A 13248-nucleotide genomic window follows, 5' to 3' on the forward strand; every position below is an offset into this window, starting at 1 on the left:
CATAGAGAGGAGTCACAAAAATCCCTGAAAGAATTCCAGGAAAACACAATCAAACAGTTGAAGGAATTAAAAATGGAAATAGAATCAATCAAGAAAGAACACATGGAAACAACCCTGGATATAGAAAACCAAAAGAAGAGACAAGGAGCGGTAGATACCAGCTTCACCAACAGAATACAAGAGATGGAAGAGAGAATCTCAGGAGCAGAAGATTCCATAGAAATCATTGACTCAACTGTCAAAGATAATGTAAAGCAGAAAAAGCTACTGGTCCAAAACATACAGGAAATCCAGGACTCAATGAGAAGATCAAACCTAAGGATAATAGGTATAGAAGAGAGTGAAGACTCCCAGCTCAAAGGACCAGTAAATATCTTCAACAAAATCATAGAAGAAAACTTCCCTAACCTAAAAAAAGAGATACCCATAGGCATACAAGAAGCGTACAGAACCCCAAATAGATTGGATCAGAAAAGAAACACCTCCCGTCACATAATAGTTAAAACACCAAACGCACAAAATAAAGAAAGAATATTAAAAGCAGTAAGGGAAAAAGGTCAAGTAACATATAAAGGCAGACCTATCAGAATTAAACCAGACTTTTCGCCAGAAACTATGAAAGCCAGAAGATCCTGGACAGATGTCATACAGACCCTAAGAGAATACAAATGCCAGCTCAGGTTACTGTATCCTGCAAAACTCTCAATTAACATAGAGGGAGAAACCAAGATATTCCATGACAAAACCAAATTTACACAATATCTTTCTACAAATCCAGCACTACAAAGGATAATAAATGGTAAAGCCCAACATAAGGAGGCAAGCTATACCCTAGAAGAAGCAAGAAACTAATCCTCTTGGCAACAAAACAAAGAGAAGGAAAGCACATAAACATAACCTCATATCCAAATATGAATATAACAGGAAGCAATAATCACTATTCCTTAATATCTCTCAACATCAATGGCCTCAACTCCCCAATAAAAAGACATAGATTAACAAACTGGACACGCAATGAGGACCCTGCATTCTGCTGCCTACAGGAAACACACCTCAGAGACAAAGACAGACACTACCTCAGAGTGAAACCTGGAAAACAACTTTCCAAGCAAATGGTCAGAAGAAGCAAGCTGGAGTAGCCATTCTAATATCAAATAAAATAAATTTTCAACTAAAATTCATCAAAAAGATAAGGAAGGACACTTCATATTCATCAAAGGAAAAATCCACCAAGATGAACTCTCAATCCTAAATATCTATGCCCCAAATACAAGGGCACCTACCTACGTAAAAGAAACCTTACTAAAGCTCAAAACACACATTGCACCTCACACAATAATAGTAGGAGATTTCAACACCCCACTCTCATCAATGGACAGGTCATGGAAACAGAAATTAAACAGAGACGTACACAGACTAAGAGAAGTCATGAGCCAAGTGGACTTAACAGATATTTATAGAACATTCTATCCTAAAGCAAAAGGATATACCTTCTTATCAGCTCGTCATGGTACTTTCTCCAAAATTGACCATATAATTGGTCAAAAAAAACGGGCCTCAACAGGTACAGAAAGATAGAAATAATCCCATGCGTGCTATCGGACCACCACGGCCTAAAACTGGTCTTCAATAACAATAAGGGAAGAATGCCCACACATATACTTGGAAGTTGAACAATGCTCTGTTCAATGATAACTTGGTCAAGGAAGAAATAAAGAAAGAAATTAAAGACTTTTTAGAATTTAATGAAAATGAAGGTACAACATACCCAAACTTATGGGACACAATGAAAGCTGTGCTAAGAGGAAAACTCATAGCGCTGAGTGCCTGCAGAAAGAAACAGGAAAGAGCATATGTCAGCAGCTTGACAGCACACCTAAAAGATCTAGAACAAAAAGAAGCAAATACACCCAGGAGGAGTAGAAGGCAGGAAATAATCAAACTCAGAGCTGAAATCAACCAAGTAGAAACAAAAAGGACCATAGAAAGAATCATCAGAACCAAAAGTTGGTTCTTTGAGAAAATCAACAATATAGATAAACCCTTAGCCAGACTAATGAGAGGACACAGAGAGTGTGTCCAAATTAACAAAATCAGAAATGAAAAGGGAGACATAACTACAGATTCCGAGGAAATTAAAAAAATCATCAGATCTTACTATAAAAGCCTATATTCAACAAAACTTGAAAATCTGCAGGAAATGGACAATTTCCTAGACAGATACCAGGTACCGAAGTTAAATTAGGAACAGATAAACAATTAAACAACCCCATAAATCCTAAGGAAAGAGAAGCAGTCATTAAAGTTCTCCCAACCAAAAAGAGCCCAGGTCCAGACGGGTTTAGTGCAGAATTCCGTCAGACCTTCATAGAAGACCTCATACCAATATTATCCAAACTGTTCCACAATATTGAAACAGATGGAGCACTACCGAATTCCTTCTATGAAGCCACAATTACTCTTAACCACACAAAGACCCAACAAAGAAAGACAACTTCAGACCAATTTCCCTTATGAATATCGACGCAAAAATACTCAATAAAATTCTGGCAAACTGAATCCAACAGCACATCAAAACAATCATCCACCATGATCAAGTAGGCATCATCCCAGGCAGGCAGGGATGATTTAATATATGGAAAACAATAAACGTAATCCTTTATAAAAACAAACTGAAAGAACAAAACCACATGATCATTTCATTAGATGCTGAGAAAGCATGTGACAAAATTCAACACCCCTTCATGATAAAAGTCCTGGAAAGAATAGGAATTTAAGGCCCATACCTAAACATAGTAAAAGCCATATACAGCAAACCAGTTGCTAACATTAAACTAAATGGAGAGAAACTTGAAGCAATCCCACTAAAATCAGGGACTAGATGAGGCTGCCCACTCTCTCCCTACTTATTCAATATAGTTCTTGAAGTTCTAGCCAGAGCAATCAGACAACAAAAGGAGATCAAGGGGATACAGATCGGAAAAGAAGAGGTCAAAATATCACTATTTGCAGATGACATGATAGTATATTTAAGTGATCCCAAAAGTTCCACCAGAGAACTACTAAAGCTGATAAACAACTTCAGCAAAGTGGCTGGGCATAAAATTAACTCAAATAAATCAGTAGCCTTCCTCTACACAAAAGAGAAGCAAGCCGAGAAAGAAATTAGGGAAACGACACCCTTCATAATAGACCCAAATAATATAAAGTACCTTGGTGTGACTTTAACCAAGCAAGTAAAAGATTTGTACAATAAGAACTTCAAGACACTGAAGAGAGAAATTGAAGAAGACCCTAGAAGATGGAAAGATCTCCCATGCTCATGGATTGGCAGGATTAATATAGTAAAAATGGCCATTTTACCAAAAGCGATCTACAAATTCAATGCAATCCCCATCAAAATACCAATCCAATTCTTCAGAGAGTTAGACAGAACAATTTGCAAATTCATCTGGAATAACAAAAAACCCAGGATAGCTAAAACTATCCTCAACAATAAAAGGACTTCAGGGGGAATCACTATCCCTGAACTCAAGCAGTATTACAGAGCAATAGTGATAAAAACTGCATGGTATTGGTACAGAGACAGACAGATAAACCAATGGAATAGAATTGAAGACCCAGAAATGAACCCACACACCTATGGGCACTTGATTTTTGACAAAGGAGCAAAAACCATCCAATGGAAAAAAATAGCATTTTCAGCAAATGGTGCTGGTTCAACTGGAGGTCAACATGTAGAAGAATGCAGATCGATCCATGCTTATCACCCTGTACAAAGCTTAAGTCCAAGTGGATCAAGGACCTCCACATCAAACCAGACACACTCAAACTAATAGAAGAAAAACTAGGGAAGCATCTGGAACACATGGGCACTGGAAAAAATTTCCTGAAGAAAACACCAATGGCTTATGCTCTAAGATCAAGAATCGACAAATGGGATCTCATAAAACTGCAAAGCTTCTGTAAGGCAAAGGACACTGTGGTTAGGACAAAATGGCAACCAACAGATTGGGAAAAGATCTTTACCAATCCTACAACATATAGAGGCCTTATATCCAAAATATATAAAGAACTCAAGAAGTTAGACCGCAGGGAGACAAATAACCCTATTAAAAAATGGGGTTCAGAGCTAAACAAAGAATTCACAGCTGAGGAATGCCGAATGGCTGAGAAACACCTAAAGAAATGTTCAACATCTTTAGTCATAAGGGAAATGCAAATCAAAACAACCCTGAGATTTCACCTCACACCAGTGAGAATGGCTAAGATCAAAAACTCAGGTGACAGCAGATGCTGGCGAGGATGCAGAGAAAGAGGAACACTCCTCCATTGTTGGTGGGATTGCAGACTGGTACAACCATTCTGGAAATCATTCTGGAGGTTCCTCAGAAAATTGGACATTGAACTGTCTGAGGATCCAGCTATACCTCTCTTGGGCATATACCCAAAAGATGCCCCAACATATAAAAAAGACACGTGCTCCACTATGTTCATCGCAGCCTTATTTATAATAGCCAGAAGGTGGAAAGAACCCAGATGCCCTTCAACAGAGGAATGGATACAGAAAATATGGTACATCTACACAATGGAATATTACTCAGCTATCAAAAACAACGAGTTTATGAAATTCGTAGGCATATGTTTGGAACTGGAAAATATCATCCTGAGTGAGGTAACCCAATCATAGAAAAACACACATGGTATGCACTCATTGATAAGTGGCTATTAGCCCAAATGCTTGAATTACCCTAGATGCCTAGAACAAATGAAACTCAAGACGGATGATCAAAATGTGAATGCTTCACTCCTTCTTTAAAAGGGGAACAAGAATACCCTTGGCAGGGAAGAGAGAGGCAAAGATTAAAAGAGACACAGAAGGAACACCCATTCAGAGCCTGCCCCACATGTGGCCCATACATATACAGCCATCCAATTATACAAGATGGATGAAGCAAAGAAGTGCAGGCTGACAGGAGCCAGATGTAGATCGCTCCTGAGAGACACAGCCAGAATACAGCAAATACAGAGGCGAATGCCAGCAGCAAATCACTGAACTGAGAATAGGACCCCCGTTGAAGGAATCAGAGAAAGAACTGGAAGAGTTTGAAGGGGCTCGAGACCCCATATGAACAACAATGCCAAGCAACCAGAGCTTCAAGGGACTAAGCCACTACCTAAAGACTACACATGGACTGACCCTGGACTCTGACCTCATAGGTAGCAATGAATATCCTAGTAAGAGCACCAGTGGAAGGGGAAGCCCTGGCTCCTGCGAAGACTGAACCCCCAGTGAACTAGATCGTTGGGGGGGAAGGGCGGCAATGGGGGGAGGTTGGGGAGGGGAACACCCATAAGGAAGGGGAGGGGGGAGGGGGCTGTTTGCCCGGAAACCAGGAAAGGGAATAACACTGGAAATGTATATAAGAAATACTCAAGTTAATAAAAAAAAAGACACAGATTAACAAACTGGATACATAATGAGGACCCAGCAGCTGCCTACAGGAAACACACCTGAGGGACAAAGACAGACACTACCTCAGAGTAAAAGGCTGGAAAATAACTCTCCAAGCAAATGGTCTGAAGAAGCAAGTTGGAGTAGCCATTCTAATATCAAATAAAATCAATTTTCAACCAAAAGTCATCAAAAAAGATAAGGAAGGACACTTCATATTCATCAAAGGAAAAATATACCAAGATGAACTCTCAATCCTAAATATCTATGCTCCAAACACAAGGGCACCTACATACATAAAAGAAACTTTAAAGCTCAAAGCACACATTGAACCTCACACAATAAGAGTAGGAGATTTCAACACCCCACTCTCATCAATGGACAGATCATGAAAATAGAAATTAAACATAGACATAGACAGACTAACAGAAGTCACGATCCAAATGCACTTAACAGATATTTGTAGAACATTCTATCCTAAAACAAAAGGATATACCTTCTTCTCACCACCTCATGGTACTTTCTCCAAAATCGACCATATAATCGGTCACAAAACAGGCCTCAACAGATACAGAAATATAGAAATAATCCCATGCGTCCTATCAGACCACCACGGGCTAAATCTGGCCTTCAATAGCAAGAATAACAAGAATACCCTTGGGAGGGGATAGGAAGGCAAAGTTTAGAACAGAGGCTGAAGGAACGCCCATTCAGATCCTGCCCCACATGTGGCCCATATATATACAGCAACCAAACTAGATAAAATGGATGAAGCAAAGAAGTGCAGGCCGACAGGAACCGGATATAGATCTCTCCTGAGAAACACAGCCAGAATATGGCAAATACATAGGTGAATGCCAGCAGCAAACCACTGAACTGAGAATGGGACCCCCGTTGAAGGAATCAGAGAAAGGACTGAAAGAGCTTGAAGGGGCTTGAGACCCCATATGAATAACAATGCCAACCAACCAGAGCTTCCAGGGACTAAGCCACTACCCAAGACTATACATGGACTGACCCTGGGCTCCAACTACATAGGTAGCAATGAATAGCCTAGTAAGGGCACCAGTGGTAGGGGAAGCCCATGGTCCTGCCACAGCTGGACCCCCAGTGAACGGGATTCTTGTGGGAATAGCAGTAATGGGGGGAGGATTGGGAGGGGAACACTTATATAGAATGGGAGGGGTAAGGGTGAGGGGGATATTGGCATGGAAATCAGGAAAGGGAATAACATTTGAAACGCAAATAAGAAATACCCAATTTAATAAAGATGGAGAAAACTATAAAGGCAAAAAAAACCAAAAACCAAAAACAAAAACAAAAAAAGAAACACTCAATATATGAGCAATGAGCCTGCATGAAAGGCAATGGGTAAAAACATTGGATTGTTTGTCATAATTGGATCACCCTGTGATGTGACATCCTCATTTGTGATATTAACACAGTTATCATAATTTACTGGCAATCTAACCAGATTTCTTGAGTGTAGATGATGAACAGTTTGTCCTTCTTGAGCAAAAAAAATGAAGTTTTCTTCAAGGTATCTACAGCCAACTTGCCCCCAAAATTTTGATCCAAATAAGTAGTCTACTCCTTGAGTTGCATTAGCACAAAAAGTATCCAGATCCCCCCCCCTTTTTAATGAATATAACTCCTGTATCCAATATAAAGGTAGGGACTTTGAGAATATCAGAAATTACATTCTTTCTTTTAGTCTGATCAGTGATATTTTCCTAAGGGTCTCTCATGTAATTTTACCTAAATAACTCTAATCCAAACTTGTACCACCTAATAGGGCCAACAATATCTTCAATACACATGAAAGTAGAGTTTAGCGACAGTGGAGAATAAATCACAGCTGAACCCACAGTGGAAACATATGGTTGACAAATCTGTCATGCAATTGTGAATGGAAACCAACATCATGGGGAGCCTGGTTGTAGGGGTGACAGTTTTTTGTGATCCTTGGATCAGACATCAGACTATTAAGTAAGTTTTTAAAATTGTCCACAAGTAGGTGGTAATGCTTGCTGTGTGTGATGAATAATTTTCTCTTTTGGGATGGTGATGTGTCTCCATTTCAATAACATTTCAAAGTATCCTCATTATTAAAATTATGCTGTTTCGTGACGATGTTTTGATCTCTGTGCTGGCATCCAAGCTTCTTTTTTGTTGTCTGTGGAAACACAGCACATCTCTGACCACTCGCCTTAGCAAGGCCAGGCTTCCAAGCACTACGTACTTCATCTGTCTGTCAAATTCTCTGGGAACAGCTAGCAGAATTGGCCCAGTCCCACACTATTGTTCTTCAGAACTCCTGTGATTACACAAGTCTTAAATTTATACAAAATAAAGTAAGAAATCGTAAATCTTTAGGGGGAGGTAATATTCACCCATGTATGTTTTTCAGGAAGCATTTTGATGATATGATGTTTGTGTTTAACTATGGCTTGGCCCTGCAGGTTCTCAAGGATATATGTTCTATGACTAAAGGGACAATCAGCACTGGCACACATAAAGTAAGCACTGGCATGTGTGGGTGCATTAGCAGTATTTATTGTACTAGATAGAGCTAAAATAGCAACCATATTTACTAGACATGTAACAACATGAACGGCTTTTTCTCCAGGTAGCACTAGAGCTCATGTGTAACCCTAATAAGTGTCAAACATGTGAAAAAGGAGAAAGGGCCAGAGAATCAAATATGAATATAACCATCTGCAAGAGCTCATTTGGTCACATCTGTGAAAAGGGAGTATTTGAAATAGCACAGGAGAGACGGAAAATTACGATATATAGAGGTCGGAATCTAGGGGAAAACCATTTTTGCATGAAAGAAGCCTGAGCATGTGTAATTGCATGCTACCATTGGAGATCTTTGATAGCTATAAACACCAGCAAACTTGGTCATTCCCTTTACCAGGGAACCCAGAAGCCCAGAATGACGTCTGGTATGAGTAACATATACAGGATGGATTCATTGTCCTGTGAAATGTTGAACCTGAAAACATATTAGGCAGAAAGGACTGTTTTCATTTTCTATAATGGTAACGGTTTCTAAACGTGGTAATAAAACTGTAGCATATTAGGAATCAGTCAAATACTAAATGATGTAGAAACGTCCCTTAGGAATATCTACACAGCATATAGGTCATGTTGTTGTGTTAAAGAAAATGCCAAGGTTGTTTGGAGAATCTTCAAGAATGATCCAGCATAGGCTAACTGTCTGAGACTGATACCAGCGGTGAAGTAGGCAGGAGCTTATAAATGAGAAACTCGAGAACAGTGTTGGGGAATATCCAAAGCAGATTTGAAAGAGGGGAATAGCTTGATTTGAAATAAGGACAAATAAGATATCCCAAGAAGACAGGTAATGCAATCTGTTAATAATCTAATTTCTGTATAAAAAGGTCAAAACTGTCTTCAGTATTTATTGTATATTGCTGTCCATCTTTTTTCTGCCCTCTCAAGGAGGTGCCCGGACACAGGTGAGGTCGGGTGAAATCTTACTAGTCACATAAGGTTGGAGCCTGTGATTGGGCAGTAGAAAAAGAAGGCAGAGCTGAAAGTTTTAGAGAAGGGACAGAGACAGACAGACACACGCAGAGAGACAGACAGACAGACAGACAGACAGATGAATGGACAGACGGAAATAGACACAGGAAAGAGAAGATGGTACCTGAAAGAGAGGATTATGAGACAGTACCACTGTGGTCCTAGAAGCCATAAGTAATTAGGAATTTCAGAGATGAACAATTAAGTAATGTAGGGTACATCTATGCAATCTAACTGTTGCAGCCTGTATCTATATCAATTGAGTTTTTTATGCTTTGTGTGGGCATTTTTAGAAGATTTACTATTTTAAAACTGGCTGGTAAATTACAAGCCTCTGGACTTTTCATTTTATGGGGCTAGAGGTTTAGAACTTCAGTAGCCAGTCTAAGCAGACTGTCCTCAGGGGACGGATGGGTTGGGAGTATGGAGCCATTCAGAGGCCGGCTAACCTCAGGAAACTAGGCAGATGCCACTTGGAAACCACAGGGGCAGGCAAGACTGCCATAGACTGCATGTTGCAGGCTTTAGTGTGGATTATTTTTCATTTTTCATTTCTTTCATTGGACATTTTTATTTACATTTCAAATATTATTCCCTTCCCAGTTTTCCATCCATAAGCCCCCTATCCTATCCCCATCCCCATCTTCTATACAGCTGTGCCCCTTCCCCAACACTCCTCCTTGCCACCTACCCGCCCTGACATACCCTTACACTGAGGGGTCCAGCCTTGGCAGGACCAAAAGTTTCTCCTCCCATTGGTGCCCAACAAGGCCATTCTCTGCTACATATGCAACTGAAGCCATGGGTCTGTCCATGTGTAGTCTTTGGGTAGTGGTTTAGTCTTTGGGAACTCTTTTTGGTTGGTATTGTTCTTATGGAGTTGCAAACCCCTTCGGCTCCTTCAATCCTTTCTCTAACTCCTCCAACAGAGACCCCATTCTCAGTTCAATGTTTTGCAGCTAGCATTCACCTCTGTATTTGTTATGCTCTGGTTGAGCCTCTCAGGAGACAGCTATATCAGGCTCCTGTCAGCATGCACTTCTTAGCTTCATCAAACTTATCTAGTTTTGTGGGCTGTATATATGGGCCACATGTGGGGCAGGCTCTGAGTGGCCGTTCCTTCAGTCTCTGCTCCAAACTTTGCTGCCATATCCCCTCCTATGAATATTTTTCTTCCCCCTTTTAAGAAGGAGTTAAGCATCCACACTTCGGTCATCCTTCTTCTTGAGCTTCATGTGGTCTGTGGCTTGTATGCTGGGTAATCAAAGCTTTTCGGCTAATATCCACTTATATGCACTGAGTGCATACCATGTGTGTTTTTCTGTGATTGGGTTACCTCACTCAGGATGATATTTTCCAGTTCCATCCATTTGCGTATGAATTTCATAAAGTCATTGTCTTTGATAGCCGAGTATTATTTCATTGTGTAGATGTACCACATTTTCTGTATCCATTCCTCTATTGAAGGGCATCTGGGTTCTTTCCAGCTGCTGGCTATTATAAAATAAGGCTGCTCTGAACATAGTGGAGCATGTATCTTTGTTATATGTTGGAGCATTCCTAGACTCATATATTTGAGTGATTAGTCATCAGGGACTGATTAGAAGTTGTGGCCTTCTTGGAATAGGTGTAGCCTTCTTTGAGGAAGCGTATCTCTAGAGGTGGGTTTTAAGGATGTAAAAGCCCAAGCCAAGCCCAGTGGCTCTCTTTCTTCCTGCTGCCTACAGATCTGGATGAAGAACTCTCTACTACTTCTCCAGCACCATGTCTGCCCCCGTGTTCCCCACCATGGTGTCAATGAAACAAACCTCTGAAACTGCAAGCAAGCCCCAAATACATGCTTTCCTTCACAAGAGTTGCCATGTTCATACTGTCTCTCTACAGCAATAGAACAAGGACAAAGACAGTAGGTGGTACCAGGGAGCAGGATAGCCCTGTGATAGGCCTGGCCATGCCTCTCCTTCACAGAATATGAACTTTGAGTCTTTGGGACTTTGGATTTGGAAAGCACTTGAAAGCCTCACTTAATGGAACGTGTAATTAGAGAGGGGGAAGACATGGGTGCTGAGAGCAATGCAAATTTGGAAGGCCCAGATGAAGAGATTTCAGAGGGAAGAATATTTTATTGATAAGTGGCCTAGAGACTGTTCTTGTAATATTTTGGCAAAGGATGTGGCTGCCTTTGCCCTTGACCATAAAATGCCTGAGGCTAAAATGCAGTTTTGGATTAATAGCTTTGGCAAAGTAGATTTCAAGATAGCCTAATGTTGACTCTGTTGTGTGGTTATTAGTGGTAACAGTTATGGAGATCTTTAATGACAAGGAGAAAGCTGAGAAAAACACAAAATGTAGTTTGAGGACAAAAGGAGCACCAGGATGTGAGATGGAGCTAAGTGCTGCTCTCAACAAGATCAAAAGGATTTAAGAGAAGCCTGATGCTAAGTAGAATAAAGCAAGTGGTGGCCTCAGGGAAAGACCCCTCCAAGCTGATCTTCCAACTTGTAAAAAAAAAAAACAATTAAAGAAACTCTTAAGTTGTGAAGTAAACCATTAAAAACAGAAATCTGATGAAAATGTATTTGAATGAGGGCCCAAGTTCAGGCCCAGAAAGCAGTATAACATGGCAGCTTTGGCCATGTGATTCTGGCTTTAGAGTTAATGCAAGAAAAAGTTAAACTCTCCCTCTAGGGGTTAGGAAAGCTTCTGATGCCTGGTGTATTTCAGGAGTGTCTCTGCAATGTCACCCAGAGAGGCCCCTGCATGAAGCTGTAAAGGGGAAGCCTGGATTGTGTTGAGACCCAAGATGTTGGGGATACCAGAATCTTGGGATTCCTGCTAACAGGGTGTGGAATGAGCCCAAGACAGAGAAGTGTGTTGTAGTCAACAAAGTTGCAGATGGAAATCTGAAGTGCACTTTGACCTCAGACATGGAGATGCAGAATTTGGAGTTTACCCTCTGGTTTTCAGGCTTGCTTTGGTCCACTATCTCCTCACAAGGCTTCCTTCCCTCCTTTTTGAGATGGTAATATACACTCTGTGGCATTGCATGTTGGAAGGATGTGATGTGGTTTTTTATTTTGATTTTGCAGAGGGTTGCAGGTAAGAGATTGCAATGAATCTCAGATGTCATTTTAAGATTTGGTCTATTAAATAATGCTCAGACTGCTATAGATACTATGGGGACTTTTGAATTCTGACTAAATTCATTTTCAATAAAATATGGCTGCAAGCACAGAGGGGAATGGAATAAAGTAATATGAATAACAATGACCCCCATAGGCAAATATAGTTGAGTGCTTTGTCATCAGGGAGTGGCACCACGACTTTGAAAAATTAGGGATGTTGTATAGCTCAGTTTTTCCCCTCTGGTAGGTAGAGTCCTTCCATGCTGATAATGGACTAAACCTCTGAACTGCAAGGCATGTATAATTAAATGCTTCTGATTATGACAGTCACTATGGTCATGGCAACTCTTCAAATAATATAAAACCCAAAGTAAGAAAAGTGCTATGGTTTGGCCATGTTGATTCCCACTAAAAACAGACTGCAGCCTCATTTAGTGGTGTATGCCTTTGATCTCAGCACTCCAGTGGCATAGGCAAAAGCAGATCTCTGAGAATTCAAGAGCAGCCTGGTCTATGTAGGGAGTCCCATAACTGCCAGACCCACTTAATAGAGAGCACGTCTCAAAACAAAACAAATGAAGGCAAACTTAAAAGCACTTGACATTGAAAACTTAGAATAGACCAGCATGGGAATATGTGGCTTAATGGAAGGGGGTACTTAGTTGAAGTGGAAATTTCTCATTGAACAAGTCTGTTGTGCCACATGATGTTCTTCTGGAAGCTGTCTTGGGAGCTGGCTTGTGATGTCTTGCTTAAAACAGACACTTGAGAGGGTGCTTGATATTTAGAAAGAATATAAATGGAACCCCACAAACATGAGAGGATATTCTTCTATTTCTATGCACTTCAAAGCTTCACTGGTCTTCACTTAGTAGGGAGAAACATACCTGAGAACTTCTTGTATTCTCACTGCTGATTCTCCATTCTTCCAGGGACTCCTGCCAGTTGGGAGGACACTGGCTGTTGCTACTGATCATACTGCCTCTACTGATTCCAATTTGGTGTTTGCTGTTGAACTGGACTGGTAGTATCCTGACAACAAAGAGTGGAATCACCCCCAAGGAAGTTCTTCTAAACAGGTCTATAACACCCTTTTCCTATTTGTCTTTTCCC

At 40.5% G+C, this 13248-nt stretch overlaps 1 long non-coding RNA gene across 1 annotated transcript in view; it reads left to right on the forward strand.

Annotated features, from left to right (window-relative positions):
• The window catches only part of LOC147998178 (uncharacterized), a 234853-nt gene that overhangs the window by 204381 nt on the left and 17224 nt on the right, over positions 1-13248 (forward strand). Inside the window, exon 3 of the long non-coding RNA XR_015646949.1 lies at positions 13068-13214. This is a non-coding gene — a long non-coding RNA (uncharacterized LOC147998178). The remainder of the gene's footprint in view (positions 1-13067; positions 13215-13248) is intronic.

Source organism: Rattus norvegicus, chromosome X, assembly GCF_021556685.1.
Source record: "Rattus norvegicus strain SHRSP/BbbUtx chromosome X, alternate assembly SHRSP_T2T, whole genome shotgun sequence".
NCBI lineage: Eukaryota > Metazoa > Chordata > Mammalia > Rodentia > Muridae > Rattus > Rattus norvegicus.